The sequence below is a fragment of the Varroa jacobsoni genome, unplaced genomic scaffold (assembly GCF_002532875.2).
Source record: "Varroa jacobsoni isolate VJ856 unplaced genomic scaffold, vjacob_1.0 scaffold_859, whole genome shotgun sequence".
Taxonomy (NCBI): Eukaryota; Metazoa; Arthropoda; class Arachnida; order Mesostigmata; family Varroidae; genus Varroa; species Varroa jacobsoni.
Window position 1 is genome coordinate 494341 of NW_019213761.1, and position 18776 is coordinate 513116.

Here is an 18776-nt window from a genome sequence, read left to right on the forward strand (position 1 = left end):
CACCGACATCCAGGCTCAGCGAGATAAGATGGGGGGCGTTTCTGATGACTGGCGACCTCTAAGTCGTCCGACCAAAAGGTCAGAGTTCAGCCCCAGCCGTGCAGACGACGACAAGTATCAGTCTTTCGTTCACTACTACGCCGCTTATAATGCTTTTGCAATACCCGTTGGACGAAAATTCAAATATGTCTAAGAAGGCTGTGGAATGTAAGGTGCACTAGGATACGTTAGGCCTCCGCCTTACTGAGCGTATCTGTCAAAGGTCGTTGTAGTTCATGGCATTCTCTTCCTTGCTGATGTCGCGGCCTCACAGACTCGCCAACAATGCTGGGGACAGAGGAGGTCTTGAATTTGCCCGAGTATCTTTCTCCTGAGAAGCTTTTTTTCCGCTTGAGAATTCGTCTTTGACCGTTGAGACCGTCTTCGACGCAGGTGACAGCGCGCCGATAAGCGAACAACTAATTTGCTACTACTGACCAGGCAAGACTTTGGCCAGTCAAAAAACCCGTTTTCGGGCAGAAAACGAAGACGACAGAGAATCTGTTTTTTATTTTTTTATTTCCACTCTACATTTTCTTTCCTCCGACGACCTGCGCTGTTGTACTTCCGGAGAATAGAAAAAAAAAAAAAATACGACTAAAATATTAGTTTTGAAGTGAATTTGACGCCTGTTCACGACGAAAGATTGAAACGTGAATAAACAAATACAAAACGGTAGGAACCTTACCCCCCTAGGATGATGAACTGAGCAGGATTTTCAAAGAAAGATAACAAATCCGAAAAGCTCCTAATTCTGCCCTGTTAGAAGTTAATCTATCTGATAACGGTTTGCTTTAACAATTCTGTGACCACGATCTATCTCCTAAATAAAGCACAGAATGACTTCACATAGTGTTTCACTAATAAATAGTAAACAATCTGCAGAGTCGATCATGTTATAAGTTAGGCGAATTTGCTGTGAGAACTTGGATCATGACGACTGCTCGAATTGCAACGCAGGTTGTCTTCAACCTAACACATCTGTATACGTGTATATGGAGTGGACTGTATGAAGGTAAGGTTTATTCTCAATGCTAATTTGTTATTATAGCGGTTGTGAGATTTGTGTAATGGTGTCCATCGTATTATATTCTATATAACAATATCGTTCCCTCGTGCGTCTGGGATGACGCAATTCCGGAAAACGCGATTCCCACACGATATTGCCAAATATTTCTTATTCAAATGCTTCATTACACACTTCTGCGAAGTATCAACGCTGCTGTGTGACAATAGATACACATGCGTGTATTTAGGTAGTCAATGTTCATGCGAGCAATTATCTTCAGCCAGTGGCAGCTGCCATTAGGAGTGCTTGACGCTAAATGACGATATGGTGCCGCTGACGGCTGTTGTTGTTTACGAAACGGTCAGACAACACAGGCGACTGCCTATTTCACGGTTAGCGATAACAACAACACACATAGAGTGTGAGGGAGTGAAGCATTTCATATTTCCCACCACAACAAAAGCGACTCAGCGGCCGCCGCTGTTCAAGTCGCCATTATACTCTCTCTTCCCCCTGCCCCGTTCTGGCTATATTTCGTACATCGTGCTTGTTCGCTTAATGTGTCACTTGCAGAGGCTTGAATAGCGATTACTTCATCCAGAAGCGCCCGGGGCAACTTAATCGTTCACTGGGGCGACTAGTCCCCCACAAACACGGGCTGAGTGGCAGACTTCGAAAAGTTGCAAGGGGTAAAGCGCTTGCCGATTTTACCCCACGCGTTGCGCGACCCAATTTCGTCATAGGAATTCGTCGACACTATCGTTGTGTTACGGGTGACGACACCGCAGCGATATTGTTGCCACATTAACGTTGTCATATCATAGAATTGGCAATCGAAGTTCTCTCTAGTTGTTTGTTTCCCATGAGTTCCTTGGGCGTGTACACGTTTGCCTGAGCAAATTTTACATGCATATCAAATCGTTGTACCTCGCATCGAACGAAGGTGGCCTTACATCATGACGATCATCATCATCGTGAAGTAACCTAGACGTTCACAATTGCATAGGCGGACCGTCGAGTAGTAGCTATTGGTAGCATACGACTCGATCATTTTTTTGCGCATATAAACTTTCTAGAATAATAGAAAACTACGGTTGAGAAAGACTCGCAGATACCAACATCGAAGTAGTTCAATTAGGTTTTGTTTGTTGGTCAAAACGAAAACGTACAACCAATGACAAGTTTCTGAACGCCTAGGTCTGAATTCCCGTACTTCTCTTTCTTCTTCCAACAGATAGGTTAAGCGGAAGAGATCGGGTCTCCCAGTGCCTGCAGGTGCATTTCGCACCATGTGAAACGGCCAACGATCCTGTTGCATTTTCACGCCCATCAGACATATCCACGGCGTCCTAACCGTGAGAAATAACAACATATTACTGCTTTGCCGATAGAACACCGCTTCTGAGCCGCGTGAGGGCAAAGCGTCGCAAGTTTCCGGCTTGTTTCACTCGCCAAATGGGGTAAAGTGAGTTTGTTCGAAGTGACGAAAATCGGACCATTTGACGTTATACTGTGTTACGAAATTTAGCCATGTTCACTTTATGTATTCTTCTTCAAATATCTAACGATGCGCTTGTACATTGGATAATATGTATAATATTGAAGGAGCATTTTGAATGCGCGGGTCGCCGTCGGAGTTCAGCAAGGAATATAGAGTTCGATTTGCGCTTTTCAGGTGCGAGTGGGCGTACGTCTTTCGAAGAACTGCCTATCGTTATAGTCGGTTCTTCACAGGAAATGGCGCCGCACGAGACGGCAGGACGCCGCTGGATTTCGCCAAAAAGTCACATGATTGAAGCCCACCAAGTCAGCTGCAATTGCCAGACCGACCGACCGACCAACCAAAATTACGATCGCAAATCAATATCTCTGAGTGAGTAATAACTATTGAAGAGTTGTAAAAATTTAACTTTTTATATATAGATATCGAATTTGAGCCAGTCGTTGATCTTGAGTTACAGCGAGCAAATCTATTTGCTTGTATGCATCCGGGCAACCCGTGGCGTGTGAAATTGACGTTTGTGAAAAGTTTTGTGCGTACACGTTTTTGTGTATAAACATTTTGCTCCCATGCGTTTTGGCTCAGTCGTAAGTGTTGACAAACTAATAATTTTCAGTCCATTATCTCGCCAATAAGTTGCCTGAAAGCAAAACCTTCTGAAAGAAGCCAGAAAACTTTGTCGGCGCGGACAAAAGCTCCCTTGACGTAATTTCGTCTTCGTTTATTTTTTGCAAATTACAGACTTACTTTAGTCATCTCATTCTCCTATGTAAGCACGTTAGCCCCATATTAGAGCGCAATGAGAGACTGGTAATCAAATTATCGGATATCCGATCTCGGATTAGGCCAGACACTCAATTGGGCGTGTGGAACATTTGATATAATAGTGCACTGTCGTTATGCAATTGAAACTTTAACAAAAAATAGAATATGTCACTTGATAATTCTGTTTGAAGAGAGAACGGTAAAAGTTAGGAAACAATAATTATTTAGAACGAATGTATTACGCGGTCCACCTGGATTTGTTTCAAGAACACCGGTGAAACTAATAAATGCCACTCATACCAGCTACATAAAGACAAATAACCCTATTTTAATTATTAAATTAATTAAGTATTATACCTGCTCCAGCCATTGGCTGACATACGGAACTGAGTTAGCAAAGCTATAATAGCGAAATAATAAGCTGGTTGTCGAAGCGAAAAATCTGTTAAGCCAACCTCATCCCTCCCCACAGCAATGATTGCTAGTCCCCCCCTTTCGAATAGCGGCGTTAAATAAACGGCCTGTTGAAAAAGCGAGCCATGGGAGTGTGACCTACACGACGGAGCTGATAGTAGATAGTCTTTTAGCTCGTTTTCGAATGGGGACTGACACATGTACATAGTGGAGACGGTTTTCTGCCACCAAAAATTAAACTGGGTCGCTAGAGCGTTCCAATACGTAAAAAATGTAGCAGCGTTAGGAGTGACACAGGGGTTATATGGATTTTTTTGGGTTATATGGATGGGGTTCGTGAAAGCTGTATGACAACGGGTGCGGATCGGGCCATAGTGGACATCCACTGGAATAACAGCAGTAGCAGCAGAAGAAATCCGCGCGACGATTGTGCCCTTCTTTTGGCGCACTCGATCGAAACAGTAACTGTTGTTTTTTTTACTGGCGATGTCTGCAGATACCCTCGACATGGTGGGCACCCAATTCATGGGAACTACCCGTACTAAATTAGTTGTTGCTGTTCCCGTACAGCAGAGTTCGTCAATGGCGTTTTCGTTTCTCCTCTCGACCTATTCTTCCCTTTCTCGTATTAGCCTGTCGACCTAAGGGTCGTGAACTTTTCGAGTTCGAAGGGCACCCCCTAACAATCTTCCAAAGAGAATCCTTCTTAGTATCAGAACGCCATCTAGTTCCCTGCAATGCAATTATATTTTCCTACTTCAGATCGCTCTTCCACCCGAAATGCAAAAATAGATTAGCACCATCATTATTATTATTCACTACCTATAAATAAAAGGATAAATGTCCTATAACACGTTTGGAAATCACTTCACCTTGACTCACTTGACGCGGAGAGTGGCGTCCATTATCAATATTTGGTTACTGTTTTGTATTATGCTCTTCGAAAAACAAAAATGGGCACATTTTTTGCATCAACACCGTTTCATTGTATTATCCTTTTTTTAGTGCTTGCGATCCGTCAGGGCTATTGGCCCATTGTAATGTCTTGCATCGAATGGCGGGGCAGCTAGTCGATCTAGTTTTTGTCTGAATACATTGTGCAGCGACAAAAACAATTAGGTCAGCAAAATTCTTCGTCTGCCTTTGTGAAGAGGCCATTGAAATGAGTTATAGCTTTACGACGGAGTCATCTTCTGGTCGAACGCCTGTGTCCTTATCAGACTGATGCCGTATGGCGAAGTTGTTGTTGGAGTAGGCCGCAGGGTCTCGTAGGAACATATGACGACGGCAAGGTGCGGCGGCGGCGGCGGCGACGGCAACGGCGACGACGATTGTATTCTCTGTCGACGGTATCGTCATCGGTGGCGATATGGGCAGCTTTTGAAGCTGTCGGAGAGAAATACATCTCGCAAAAGTGGGCAGATCCCATCCAGTGCAGACATCACCCGTAGCTATGGTGTCGAGCAGTCACAGTATCATATGCAATGATGGACAATGCGCTAATATCATCTGTAAGCCACTTCAGGTTTAAGTAAATTGTCACTGTATAACCTAATGCATCAACTATTTATATACGTCGCGAACTTTTGCCAACAACCGCTCCACTTAAGCTGTCCAGCACTTGGAGACAAGGACCGTAGCTAAGTCACGGGCATGAAGATTAGTGATTTGAAAATAACAAAAAAATCATCCATTTGCATACGTACCTACCGAGCGCATAATGTCATCAATTTATCTCAATAGCGTACGATTAGGTCATGCATATACAAATTTTCATTGTTTCTAACAGAAGATGGTGTAAAGATATTGTGCTACGAAGATGACCATATTTTATTATAACGTTGGCGTTTGTTCGAAGTTTCGAAGGTATGACGTCGTCCAGATAACTTGGAACTGCCCATCCAGGCTTAATTACATCAATTTAATACGTTGGAATTTCGTCGCGCTAAACTACAAGTGGAAACGTTAACGACCTCGATGGTGATGGCTCTCATATCAGCTGCGACAGCCGAACATGACCCACGACTCTTCATCGTCTACGAGGGATTTATTCCTACGATTTTGTCTGTTGATTGTTCCATCGACCAGTTGATGAGTCTATATCGAGTTGGCCCCTTCAGACGATTCGAGAGAGATGAAAAAGGCCCTTTGGAAAAAGAAAAAATCAAGACAAAATATCGACGACCTCAAATCAAATGGAGGCTCTTTCATTGCGATAAAAAAAAATTTACAGATACTGTTCTTGGCAGTGTCACGCTGCTACACTAGTAACTTCGAAGTTCGAACTAAAAATAGGCAGAAAACAAAATGGCGGATTTTTTTTGCTTGAGCTGTTTTCATTGTTGTTACTACTACTATATAAATGCGTTTTTAATTGTTTGTTATCGTAAAACTGGTTCATGGCATTTGGATTTATTCTCTTGATTCAGCGTCGCGATGATTCATCCACTTTCCACGCAAAAAAATCTTTTCGGAAATACCATTTTTAGGTATTGCCTTTGGATTCACAGTTGTCAAACAGAAAAGAGTCTCCTCAATATACTCAACCGGAATTGCGGCATCAAACAAATTGAATGGTAAAAGTTTTTCTTGAAGTAGGCTCTCGGAATTCCTCTGAAGCTTTTAGTTTGAATGCATTGCTCATACAGGGACTTTCAGCTGACGACGGCACCTGGAACCACAATGGCAACAAGTGACTGAATGATGATTCAAAGCTTTCGGTGTCTGTGGTTACTAATTGATGAAGTTACGATAATCGAACACAATGTAATTAATTATAAACTAAGTGACGTATTGGACGCCTGCAGTCTCCAAGATGGGACTGCCGAAACGGCTTTGCTAAGAAAGCCGTTGCTGAACATGTTGGCGTCCATCGACCAATGGGCTCATGTGTTTTTATCAATGACCAATTCTACAAGTGGTCGTAGAGTAAGGGTTGTAGGTTCAACTAATACTAATTGTCAATTAAATGTTAATAAAATGTCTGTCAATGAAGGAATAATAATCGTGGTATGTTCATTGGCTTTCGAACCCATAGTGGTAAGTTGCCCTTAGCAACTGCTTCGATAGAGCTGACCAGTGATAAACTTCCCATCTAAGCAGCTGGCCAGATACGCCATCCAATCAAAAATGTTAACGTCAATTGTCAAATATTCTCGCTTAATACTAAGTTGACTCAGCGAACTTTCTGCCACAGTGCCGCCTTGAATGAAGTGCGGCTCGTATGGCACGAATGTACAAGTTTGCGTAACAAATTGTCGCGAATGATAATTTGTAGATATGCGTACGCGCGTGCGACCCGAAATCTGTTCTTCCCCACCCATTGAGCTTCTTGGGTCATCGACAGGATCGAAGACACTAAAAAGAACTTGAACGGAACATAGAGGCAGCGGCACCATTAGAGTCAGCTCATAGTAAACAGCATAAGCAAACGAAAACGATATAACCAACGTGGACGAGCCATGATTATCTAAAGAGGACACCGACACCGAGCGTCCGTCACTCAACAAATATTGACCTTCTCGAAGGAAGTTGATGCTGCACAGGGTCCTGGGATAGGAAAGGATAGCAAGTTAGTTACGAGTGGGCATAGGCTTGTAGTCGGGACCGATGACGGTAGAGGCGGTGGCAGTCGTTCATTGATGTCCTTTCCATGACCGACACTCAGTCAGATCAACAAAGTTTGCAACCCTAGTGATATATTAGCCGCGATCCGTTCCCCTGTCCCGTGCTCTCCCCTTATAACGGTTGCTTCGGTGGCCTAACGCGACTACGCAGGATTTGCGCCGATGAAAATCGAACGGTATATACCGATAGGGTGCTAACATAAGGGTAGACATCGTCCAAGTTAACGTATATCGTGATACAACACAAAGTAGCGAAAAAAAACCTGCCCTTTTCACCTTTCCGCCATAAGCACAGCTATGCAACACGCGCAAGCCGGTTAAGGGATTTGCGAATTGTTGTTATACTCACAGATACAGAATACCAACACCTTTGTCATTCGGACTCTAACCCTCAATGCAAATATTTGTTGTTTGCTGCCAGCGCCTGGGAACTGGCAGCAAGTGCTTCCCACGATTACAGTCTGTACTGACACACAAATTAAACGGAAAATGTTTTTTCTCATTAATGTTAGTGGTAGTTGACCGGCGGGCTACCAAAGCTGACGACGGTCACCTCGGCTTAAAGTTACACAACGAAAAACACATCCGTAATTGTCACGCAGCAATAATGTTGCGGAAAAACAATAAATGTACTTTGACGGTTCAGAGCGTGCAACTAACGTGCCGCGTGCGTAACTCAGACCAAATAGGCTAAACGTCAATATAGTTTTTTAAAACATAGAAAAGTGTCATAGATAAATGTCAGCTACAGGAGCAACAGGATTACGTCCGACCGACTGCTATTAGCCTAACCACACGACCAACTAGGTGTATGTTCAATTCGAATTTATGCTGTTCGTAATATTCAGTTTATATACATTATATAGTAATTAGCACACATTTATTATTGCCTATCAACTGCAGCCGCTTCGGCTGCCGTCATCGTAGGAGCTCATTTCATGTTACGTGAAGGATATGAAAAGACACTAGTTCATTACATCTAGGTACCTGCCTTTACCAACTTCGTATCTCTTTATTGATCACTCATTGTATCAGTGGTCGCTTGAGGTGTGGAAAAGAGCACTAAATAGAGCATTCAGCAGCGTTCTTCCGTTGTCCCGCCTTAGCCTCTGGTCCTAGCTTCACACTAACGCCTCGTAAGGACAGGCCTACTCGTGCACTCTCTAAATTGACAGCTTTGACGACCGCCAAACTCGACATCTTCGCTGCTTGAAGCCCTGCGGTCTGAACTCTGCAAACACAGACGACCTGGCGCCTTGAAACACCTGAGCTCTGCTCGGCTTTGAAACGCGCGCATTTTCGTTAGTTGTAGTCGTGGCTGTCGTTGTCGTCATCGTCGGAATGGCAGTAGTGGATTCACGGGGTGAGCCTCAAGGGACAGAAAGGAACCAAGAGAGAATATAGCGCGCTGCTGAAGTTCTGCGCATCGAAACAGAAGGAGTAAGCTGATGCGTCCGTCCAGTCTAGCTTTTTTTTAAACTGGACTATCCCGATTATATGTAAGATCTGGAAGGTTGCTGCAATGCTTTCGTTCTGAGTGTCGAAGCGGATCTTGCAGCGGAATTTTGCAAGCCGTATATGTGACAGGATGGATAGACTACAAAGATCGTGTCGGATATCGGGGGCGCGATGCAGGTCATTCGGGTTCATTGCTATTTAAACAAGTACGTCACTACTTATGAAGCCAGACATTGCCACCTAAAAAAAAATCAAAACTTTTTCTTGTGACAAACGCGAATGTTACGACATTTGTGCTTTAACGATTTACCGTTATCGTCGGAACGGAGTAAAATATTCCTCTCATATTAACTCCTCGAGATATCAACGGCTATCTTTTACTTACTTATGACTATACTATTTGAGCATCACTTGTGATATTTACGAAAATTAGGATCAAGACAATACGGAAACACGGATAACGATTAATTAAAACACTCAGCCAATAGGAACCGCGATGTAGGCAAAACGTATTTTGAAAATCCATATCTACAGTATCATAGGCTCGTTGCATACATACATTCGTAGTGCGTTGATGCCTATGACGCCTAGTTCATTAATCCGTTTCACGCTGTTGAGTGAGCAATTTTCATTGAGCATTTTGGTTTGTTGCTTTTACTGTCTACTATCGGCCATCTTGAGATTGCTATAATTTGCTCTATTTAGCATTGCGGACATTTTTTTTTGTTCTATGGATCCTTGTCCTTTGCCTCCCTTTCCGTCTCTCTCCGTCACTCCTGTTCCTCTTGGTGTCGATGTGAACGATACGTTTTCGTGGCGTTGCAGGTAGATCCACAGGGGGGTGAAGGGTTTCCGTTTTCGGTAGTGTGCCAATGACGATCGGTATGCGAACCGCTGAACGGTGACGCCGCTGCTTTACTAGTGACTCGTGAGAGCCCCAGTGATGTCGAATATAGGAAGTTTGCTGTTGCGATAGCGAGCAGGAGCGGGACAGAAGGAGAAACTGTGCAGAAAAGACAGAACGCCGGCCATTCAGGCCGATAATAATCGCAATAGTGGCAGTCAAAGCGAACTCCTGTAGGGACATTGTCCTTTAGGCTACTCCGAGCGACTAACCCGTAGCGTTGTTTGTATCTTCTAGTGTCCGTCACAGAGGGGTTAATTCGGTCGTCAGCTATTCCGTAGACTTGCCTTCGTCCGCTGCCGTCTCTAACGAACGCATACACTTCTTCTGCATATTAAAACTACTATAGTGAAGGGGAAAAAAGCAGAGAAAGAAACTCGACTCGCACATAAATCCCGATAACTAAACAGTTGTGGTAGCGGGGGTCAACTACGAAAGAGTGGGCCGGTTGCAGGCAGATAGTAAAAGCAACTCAATGGTTATTTATTGCAGAATTGTCCAATGTACACTTTCTTCTTGTCGTCGTTGTAGCTCCACCTGCGACTGCTAGCAGACTTAATCGACGATGGCCGATCAAGCTAGTTAAGCGCTGCGTCGACTTCGTCCGCCCAACCGTACCGTATACCCACACGTTTGTAAAGAGCAAGTCCATGGTCAGCCTGTAATTGTGGTATGCCTGCACATCGAAACAGGGAAAAGCTATTGAATGATTTATTTCTACTTAGATAGTACTACACTAAAAATGTTGGAACATATTTCAGACAGCTACATTACTCATGTCGTTTTCGTTATACCTTCAAATGTTGTTACTTGACAATAGTCAAGTGCTTTCAACATGGCCACTGAGCTCAACTCGTTTAGGTTAGACTGAAAATTTCGAACTTCCCTTTTGTTGTATAGTGGCTATGGCATAACACAGGCAAAACAAGAGCAATGTTAGTGCGGCTCAGAATTTCGACATGACGCCTTCTGTATTAATTTTTTTTAAATTTTTTTTTATAATTTTTTATTTTTTTAAATGAATTTTTTTTTCATTTTAAAATTTTAAATGAACTGTAAAAAAAAATTAGTTGGGTATGTGAGTTGAGTATTAAGAGAATGTATGGCAAGAAGTATTGAGAATCTAAACACCGTACTACCTCACTTACAGCTATTGATTATGCTCAAAATTCCCTAGAGGTTCTTTTTGTATGAAAAGGAAAAACTAGAAACTCATCAAAATCAGCTCTGATCATACGTCTAAATTAAGCAAGGCTAGTAGTCACAGCGTTCTCACGTTTTCTACCTTACTCATAATGTCTGGCCATTCTCTCAACGATAGTCATAGTATGCGCATATACATCTCCATAATGAAACACCTTGTGAAAGACGATGATTGGTTTTCGTCAGCCTTAGTAAGACTGAATCTTCTGAGCTGCGGACGGTTGTTATTACGCAATTCCAAGCAGACAACTCAGAAGCCTTGGACTTTGCTACACATTTCTAGTTCAAGTACGTTCGGAATTTTCGCTCGTGCTCGTCACCATCATCATCACAGTCATCCTGATGCTGTTGGAGGTAGCGTACGTCCATTCCACAATTTGTCGATGCTCGTCGACAGGTAGCTTTAACCCCATTGTCCATTCGTTCCGATGGGTGTGTAAAGGGCCATCCGGCAGCATCCTTCACGAGAACACATTCACACCATAACGGGCGCAATGACACCCAGGGGCATTAGCTGATGTCACCACTGTGGTAGTGCGATTCGTCGCCTGAGTGCCGCCGCAATATCTGAATTTGCTCTTCTGTTTACCGGAAACTGATACCATCACAAGGTCTAGGAAAAGGCTCGTCTCGATCAGCCCTCTGGTCTCATGCTGAACAGCAGATACGCCTTACTGAAACGCTGCGTCGTTTTTTCATTGAGGAAAAGACTTTCCACTTCCGGACGTACAAGAATGTGACAGTCTTTTCTTTTTATGACTATTTGCAGTTGTCACTGTTGTTTTAATTTCGAATTGCTATTGCTATATCGGTTCGAGTATTCAAGTCTATTAAAGAACGTCGGCGTGAAAGACCGCAGAAGGTTTAGAGCCAAGCACACTAACTGCTTAGATGCAAGAAATATTTGCCGGTAGTAGTTAATATATATTGCTTTTATTATTCATAACTATAGACGTACGACGCTGAATATATATGCGTTGCCGTAGATCATCACAAATTATAATTATTCGATCTTATCCAAGTTATACTTTCATTAGTAGTTGGGATTTTCAATCCTAATGTGCTATATAACAGTATTACCAAAACGAGACAACTAGCTATTGAAGAAATACCCTTTATGAAAGCTGTCTAGTAGTTTTGGTAAGGGGAAGGTTCAAAGAACCTTACGGCAAGCTACTTTGCCTTGAGGGGGACAACAAAACAAGGAAGTCAACGGGACCTAATACTTACTTACCTAATCCAATTTGACAAAAATATCATAATCTGTCATCTATATAATAAAATGCTTCCTCGGACAGTTTCGGGATCGGCCTTGCTGTTAAAAAATATATTCATAATAATATAGTAAAGGTGGGTTTTCGAGACCCGAAAGGGCATATAAACCCATTAAGTCAGTGCTATCGGAAGTAACAGCATGGAAACTTAAACCACCTACACATAATTTATGATCATCTATACGATTGTGAACAGGCAGTGCTTCGACATTATGACTATGGAATGATGATACATACATCCTAATGAAGTTTATCTCAAAATATTTCTTACATGTCAATTGCCTACGTGATTAGCCTCCATCTGTAAACCTACTATTTTTCTCTCAGTTTTTTAAAACAAGAGGATGCAACTTAATTTTCACGGGGTGTTCGCTCCTCGTCTACGTCTGCTTGAATAGGATTTTACTGCTTGTCCAACCTAAAAGTTGACGAACTAAAACCAATCTGAGCGATCTAAATATGTCAGATTATTATTTTAGTTTAAAGCCACCTTATATGTTACTGCGGTACTGGTTATTTGTGAAAAAATAAGTTATTTTAAAATCTACTCACTTATTATGGGCTGTCATGTCGCAAGTTCTTCAAGCTACGTTACCAAGCTTAACGCCTACATCTTTCCCAAGAGAAGACAACAAACAGTTCTCGTTACGGTACAAAATCGACTGTACAACATAGCTACCTTCGAGTAACTTAAGATTATCTCCAACGGTACCTTTGAGATGTTTAAGCAGTAGAAACCATAATAATGCGTTCTGTAGATTTTTTTCGCTGTTGTCGAAATTTCTGCCAAAACTATAATCGATCTATATGTATATCGGTATATAACTATAAGCGTAAAGTCGTTGATCGGCACTATAACCGATAAGGCTATATGATTCATTGGCTTAAGCGGATTATCATTCAATAACTGCATTGTCCTATTTCGAGACGTGTGGGGGAGCTATCGAAAGAAATCACCGCACAACGGCGCCTTATCGTTCGTTTTTTTCCGTGGTCCCTTCCTCGTGCGTACGCGATGGGAAGTTCTATTTGAATCGATAGTTCCGCAAAACTTGTGGATCCTACCAATTTCATCGCTGTCACCACGATACGGGTTGACTCGAGTCTGCTTCGATTCGTTACTCAAGAAATTCCAACATTTACCTAAAAAAAAAAAAAAAAAAATTGAAAATTTATATTCGGATCCTATTTTGTTTTATGTTCCACGTGTGGTCTGTATGTCATGCAGCGGGAGCGGGTATACTATGGGGGCATCTATGACCTGCATTAATTATTCACTGGCACAAGTTCGCGGCTTTTTTCCGTAATGTGACAATCATGATTTTGTTTTTGTTGTAATAGAGGTAAGAAAATGGTAACCAATCACTGCGAGTTTGCATACCCTCTGAAATGATACTATTTAAAACCTTGATGTTTGAAATTTAAGGTACAGTCAATTGACGATGATGGACAACTTAACTCAACGCGTTTACTTCAAAAGCGAGTTGAAAATAGCTACTCGTACCTCTAAAACTAAACCAATATTATAGGAATTGTTTCGCTCTAAATGTGCATCGATTCCTAACTTGCAGATACACTTTCTGGCTTGAGGCGAACCTTGAGTGGAAAGGCGCCCACATTGGAATGGTTAGAAGGAGCAAGAAACCTTCGCTTAGCATCAGCTAGTTAGTACCCGTATCGCTGTGCCATCGGAACTGGTTTTATATACAAGTCTCCAGCGTTCTACTGGGGAAAGCTTCGATGAACGCCATCAGTGGTTGTGTTTTATACGTTTCAAGCAACCTGCCGGTCGGCGAATGTCGGTCACGCCCTATGACCAGGTTAGGTCTGCTACACCCGCGGCCAGAAGCAGTCGAAGTACATAACAGCGATAGTATTAGTCATGGCACCGGCAATACCACTCGAACCTTGTTCCTGTGTTTCTTGAGAACAGTTTGTACTTCCTGAGAACTCTATACGAACGTTTGAATATAGACTTCCCAAGGCACAGAGTCACTCTCCTTCTTTCGCCTTCGACACGGTCTATATAAATAGATATATCCACCTGGTACGTAGGCGGGTTGTGGATAGAAATTAGCACCTAGTTAAAGCGTGAATGAAGGTCGCCGTGTCGAGCTCATTAGATCTCGATGAAGTTTCACTACTTATGCACAAAGGATACAGGCGCAACATAGTTACTGCTGTACTTGTCGATAACGATGATGTACAGAGGCGCTGTAAACAACATTCGCAAAGTTGTTTAGAAGTTGAGGAAGCGAGAAAATTATTGCAAAGAGGTTGCTACGACCTGGCAAACGTAAGAAAAAAACAAAAAAAATCGACTTTAAGCTGAGACCTGACATAATTTAACGACATTAAGCAGACGATTAATGTCTAGTTAAACTGAGAACACTCCAGTTGATTTTAACAAGAGTAGCTTATTTTCTGCAACGATTTTGTAATGGAAACTTAAATTTGCTTATAAAAAAAAATAATAAACACTATTTGTAGTGGTAGGAATACCAATAGCGATGGCGTAATGTTGAGAACAGTAGCGTATTTATGAGGGTTTAATAGATCACATATTTATTATTTGACCTCCATATTTATAGAAACGTGTTAATTACCAGCTAGAAAAAAACTGCTACTTCCAACGAAACAGTAACCTGTGCGTAACGTGTATAGGGTAACTGTTTTGGCCGTCATATGAGTTATATCAGTAACCAGTGCTAGTACTGGCTGGATATTACCCATATCGGGTTTGGGCACGACAAATGAAATACGCCCACAATTTTTTCTACTGGATATTGTAACCAACGCGGTGGTTTACTTTGTCCTACTGCAAGAAAATACTGCCGCTTTTACCACTATGGCGTATAGCTTGAGCTAGTTTGAACGACACCGCGTCCGAGACACCGTAGCTGCAATCAGATCACTGAGGTAGACGTTACGGCTAAACCGGTTAAGACGGCTCTCTGCCTGCAGAGCTCAGAGATTTGAGGCCTGGTGAGACGAACGAAAAGAGGCTTTTTAAACCAGTTCTCCTAGTAGCTCTGTACTTAGGACTAGGCTGTTTCTACGTATCGATCATGCTTGTGCTCAACGTTAGATCTGAAGATGACAAGGTTCTGTAGAAGACATATACAATGCCAGTTCAGAGATTACAGCCAGTGTGCATTCCATACGACTGGATGACATAAAGCTTTATGATTTCTTGGAAATTAAGTAATAGTCACACTGCGCCGACTACTCATACGGTGATTCATTCACCTGGCAAAAGATGAAATTCGTAGACATCCAGTTAATTGAGTCAGTGGGGAACGAGGGCTCCCGCTAGAAACCTTGGGACCGCACTCGGAGCGAGATATCGAAAGTCCTATGCAATACGCCTCAAGTAAAATGGTGGACGGCTTTAAGCAAGCAGACGCATTACTTTATAATCGACATTTGTTACCTATTATGACTGCTATTTTATTGACATTGTCGAAATTGCTTAACAGCAGTCTATGCACGCACCACCTATCGAGGTCGCGCACGCCGGCTCGTTCCGGCATACTACATTAGGAGGAAAAACTCATATTTTTACATAGGCTTAACGGCGAATTCGTTTGTCTAATTTGAATATTGTTACACGAACAGAAGCCACATAATGACAGCAGTAGCCATGTCTGCACGAAGATGTAACATACCTCAATAGAGACATAGACTTTAATGTCTGTATAATGTATTCTTCGTCGACTGTAAAAAGGGAGCGAGGTGAATCAATATCCATCGGCACAAATTCACAGGACACAGTCTTACAATAAGAAAAAGCACCCATCCAGTGATCTCAAACGATATTTTGTATCCCGTATCGGCAACAACGTTGCTAGCGTCCAATAGCTGCAATAACTGTAACAGGAATAATCGTAGCAGCGAATGTCTATGCAACAGCGGTTGCGCGATATCTTACGAGAACGATCTTAAAAAGTTCATGACTTTGACTCTCAATCGACTTTAGACTTATATACATACGCTAAACATCCACCGAGAGAAAGAAGCTATTGAAACAGAGAACAAACGATAGGCTACGTACAGATGTGTAGATCTTTTCATGCAGGCACATAGGGGAGTGGTCGACAAAATAGGAATATAACAAATATGTTATCAACATTATCTTTCGATTTATCTCTGCTGGTTCGGGTTGCTTTGTAAATGTGGGCGCTGCTGTGCTGCCCAATAAACCATCCGAGATCTGGCTGGGATGAAGTTCCTACTTCATACTGATGTGGGCTCGATTTGTGCAATTGTAACGCCCGGGCGGTGCAACAAGAAAGCTTCCGTAGCTCCTGCTGGCCTGCCCGTAGCTGATTGTGTGCAGTTTTAGTTTCCAACCGAGCTAGTCAGCTTACAAGATATAGGAGACGGCCGTCGACCCAGACGTAGTAAATACATTTTCTTCAACATCGCTGCGCGGCGCTCACTGCAACGCGACTCCAAGTAAATGCACGTATTGAAAGGTATCTCTTATATAACGTACACTCTTGGACTTTAAATACGACCGATCTATAGGTGCGTCCTTTGAAATCTGCCGATGCACTCGTATACGTAGCTGAAAGCGGGCGAAAGCTTCGTCAAAAAATTCCTGTTTGTTTGTTTGTTTGTTTGTTTCGAATCGTAATCGAATCTAAAATCGCTGTGACAGTTATTTTGTAACGACCTAGAAAAAGCGTATCACTTAGATACAAACAATCAACTGTCTGTACGCTTTGGGCTACAGTCTATATTAGACATAGGAACTCCACGGAAGGGTGCCATTCTGGCCTAACGCCGACGAATGCTTACCCTTTGGCCTGCATATATTATCACTTGTTAGAATCATAATTGAGACCTTAAGAGAATGATTAGGAATACGCTAAAAGGGAAACAATGACGGAAGGAAACAATGACGGAGGGAAACAATGACGGAGGGAAACAAGATTGCTATCTTTATTATTGCTGAATCTGCGCTGCTTTATCGTACCGGGTCAGCGGATGCCCTTGACGACATTGGCAAACAGAAGGCCGACTCACAATCTTCGACGTAACAGAGACAATGGTCTTTAATTTCTGTTAACACGACAACAATAACATCGAATGAAAATGCTAACTTGACCTTGTATCCCACCTAAACATCTTCTGCTAATACACGCAGGCAGCCATTCAGAGAATCTAACCCGCCCCCCGGCCCCCCATCTCTGCCGGGCTCCATAGCGGGCCGAAAGTACTATCCGTTCTACGCTGGCCTATTTGTTACCTATCACACACAGTACAGCTATCGCTGTCTATTACCGACCTGCGTGCACTGTTGACCGAGGTCGGCATAACTCCTGTTGCGTTGTTGAGGCTCGGCAAGCAATTGTGTCGTCATCAATACGAGTACAATACAGATTTGCACTCTTGACCATTTGTTGATTGTACTTTTATGTGTGTTGTAATAACAGGGTTCAACAACGAGGCGTTTCTTTGTGCAAAACGAAGTGTGCAATAGAGAGAGAAACCTCATAGATGAGTGGTTTGTTGAATACGTCGCGTGCACGATTTCGAAAAGGTCATCATGGAGAAAAAGAAAAATCCCATCAAGAGATGCTTTACAGTAAAAAAAATAACGGCACCCAAATGGGTGCATCGTTTGCAGGCAGGTTGGGTCCATTTTGTTGTAGCTTGAAACTGCATCTGAAGAGAGGTCGCTCCCTTTGTAATCATACATCAGCGAAAGTTAGAGTATAGTAAACATCTCATAAAGTCACTACTATGGCAACAGAGATGAAGCGCTCGTTGGTTTTCAATAGATGGACAATTCTCCTTCTAGTATGTTGTCCATTTTGTTCTTGTCGCTACTCGAACTCAACGGGCTTCGGCGAATCTGTGGAGAATCTTTTCCACAAGAGCTCATTTGGTCCCACGTTTCGATATCTCTACCTTCTACTTTCTTAGCGAGGGGCTCGCTGCATTATACGTACCTGACTACATAGAACTTCCCCGCCTTGGAGACCGTGCAACGAAGGAGTTTTTGCCCTCTCCAATTCGAAAACTCGCTCGTCATTGACGTCCACACTGGCTTGCCCCCTTCTTTTTCTTAATAATTACGTATATATATACTTATATAGATGGCTGAATATTGTCCATCAAATATGACTTCGGCCACACCAAGCTACCACATATTAGAACTTGATCCCAGCGCCTCTGACATTTGTCCCCGTCAGGCGACAGCTACAAAAGCATCCAAGCGATGCTTCAATCTGACATGTACGCACCGCTCTTCACCGGCAATAGTAGAGGCTAGAACTTCTACGAGAACTTGTAAGTGACTAAACGACATTTCGGCAATGATTGTTTAGATCAAACTGTTTGTGGTATCTATCGAGCGACGCAAGTGATTCGATCTTCCAGCAGCAGCAGCAGATGCCGTCAAAAAGCTCGAATTCGTGTCGTTCGTTCGTGAGTGAGTGAGTGAGTGAACTGAGCGGGCGGTATGGTGCTCGACGGGTGTGTACCTACTTCTGCGGCCGCGGCAGTAACATATACCGGCGGCTTTGTATGCAACCCACAACGAAGGCGTCCAGCAGTCTCTTGCGGAATTGCT

The 18776-nt window shown here is 42.8% G+C and overlaps 2 long non-coding RNA genes across 2 annotated transcripts; one reads left to right on the plus strand and one right to left on the minus strand.

Annotated features, from left to right (window-relative positions):
• The first annotated feature begins 2287 nt into the window (after window positions 1-2287).
• Window positions 2288-6718, plus strand: LOC111264465 (uncharacterized). Its single transcript, XR_002682880.2, has 3 exons — window positions 2288-2513; window positions 2724-2921; window positions 5587-6718. It is a non-coding gene; the product is annotated as an uncharacterized LOC111264465 (long non-coding RNA).
• Window positions 6719-8288: 1570 nt separating this feature from the next.
• Window positions 8289-16070, minus strand: LOC111264466 (uncharacterized). Its single transcript, XR_002682881.2, has 4 exons — window positions 15862-16070; window positions 12746-13336; window positions 9372-10392; window positions 8289-9052 (listed from the first exon to the last, which is right to left on the minus strand). It is a non-coding gene; the product is annotated as an uncharacterized LOC111264466 (long non-coding RNA).
• Window positions 16071-18776: the final 2706 nt, after the last annotated feature.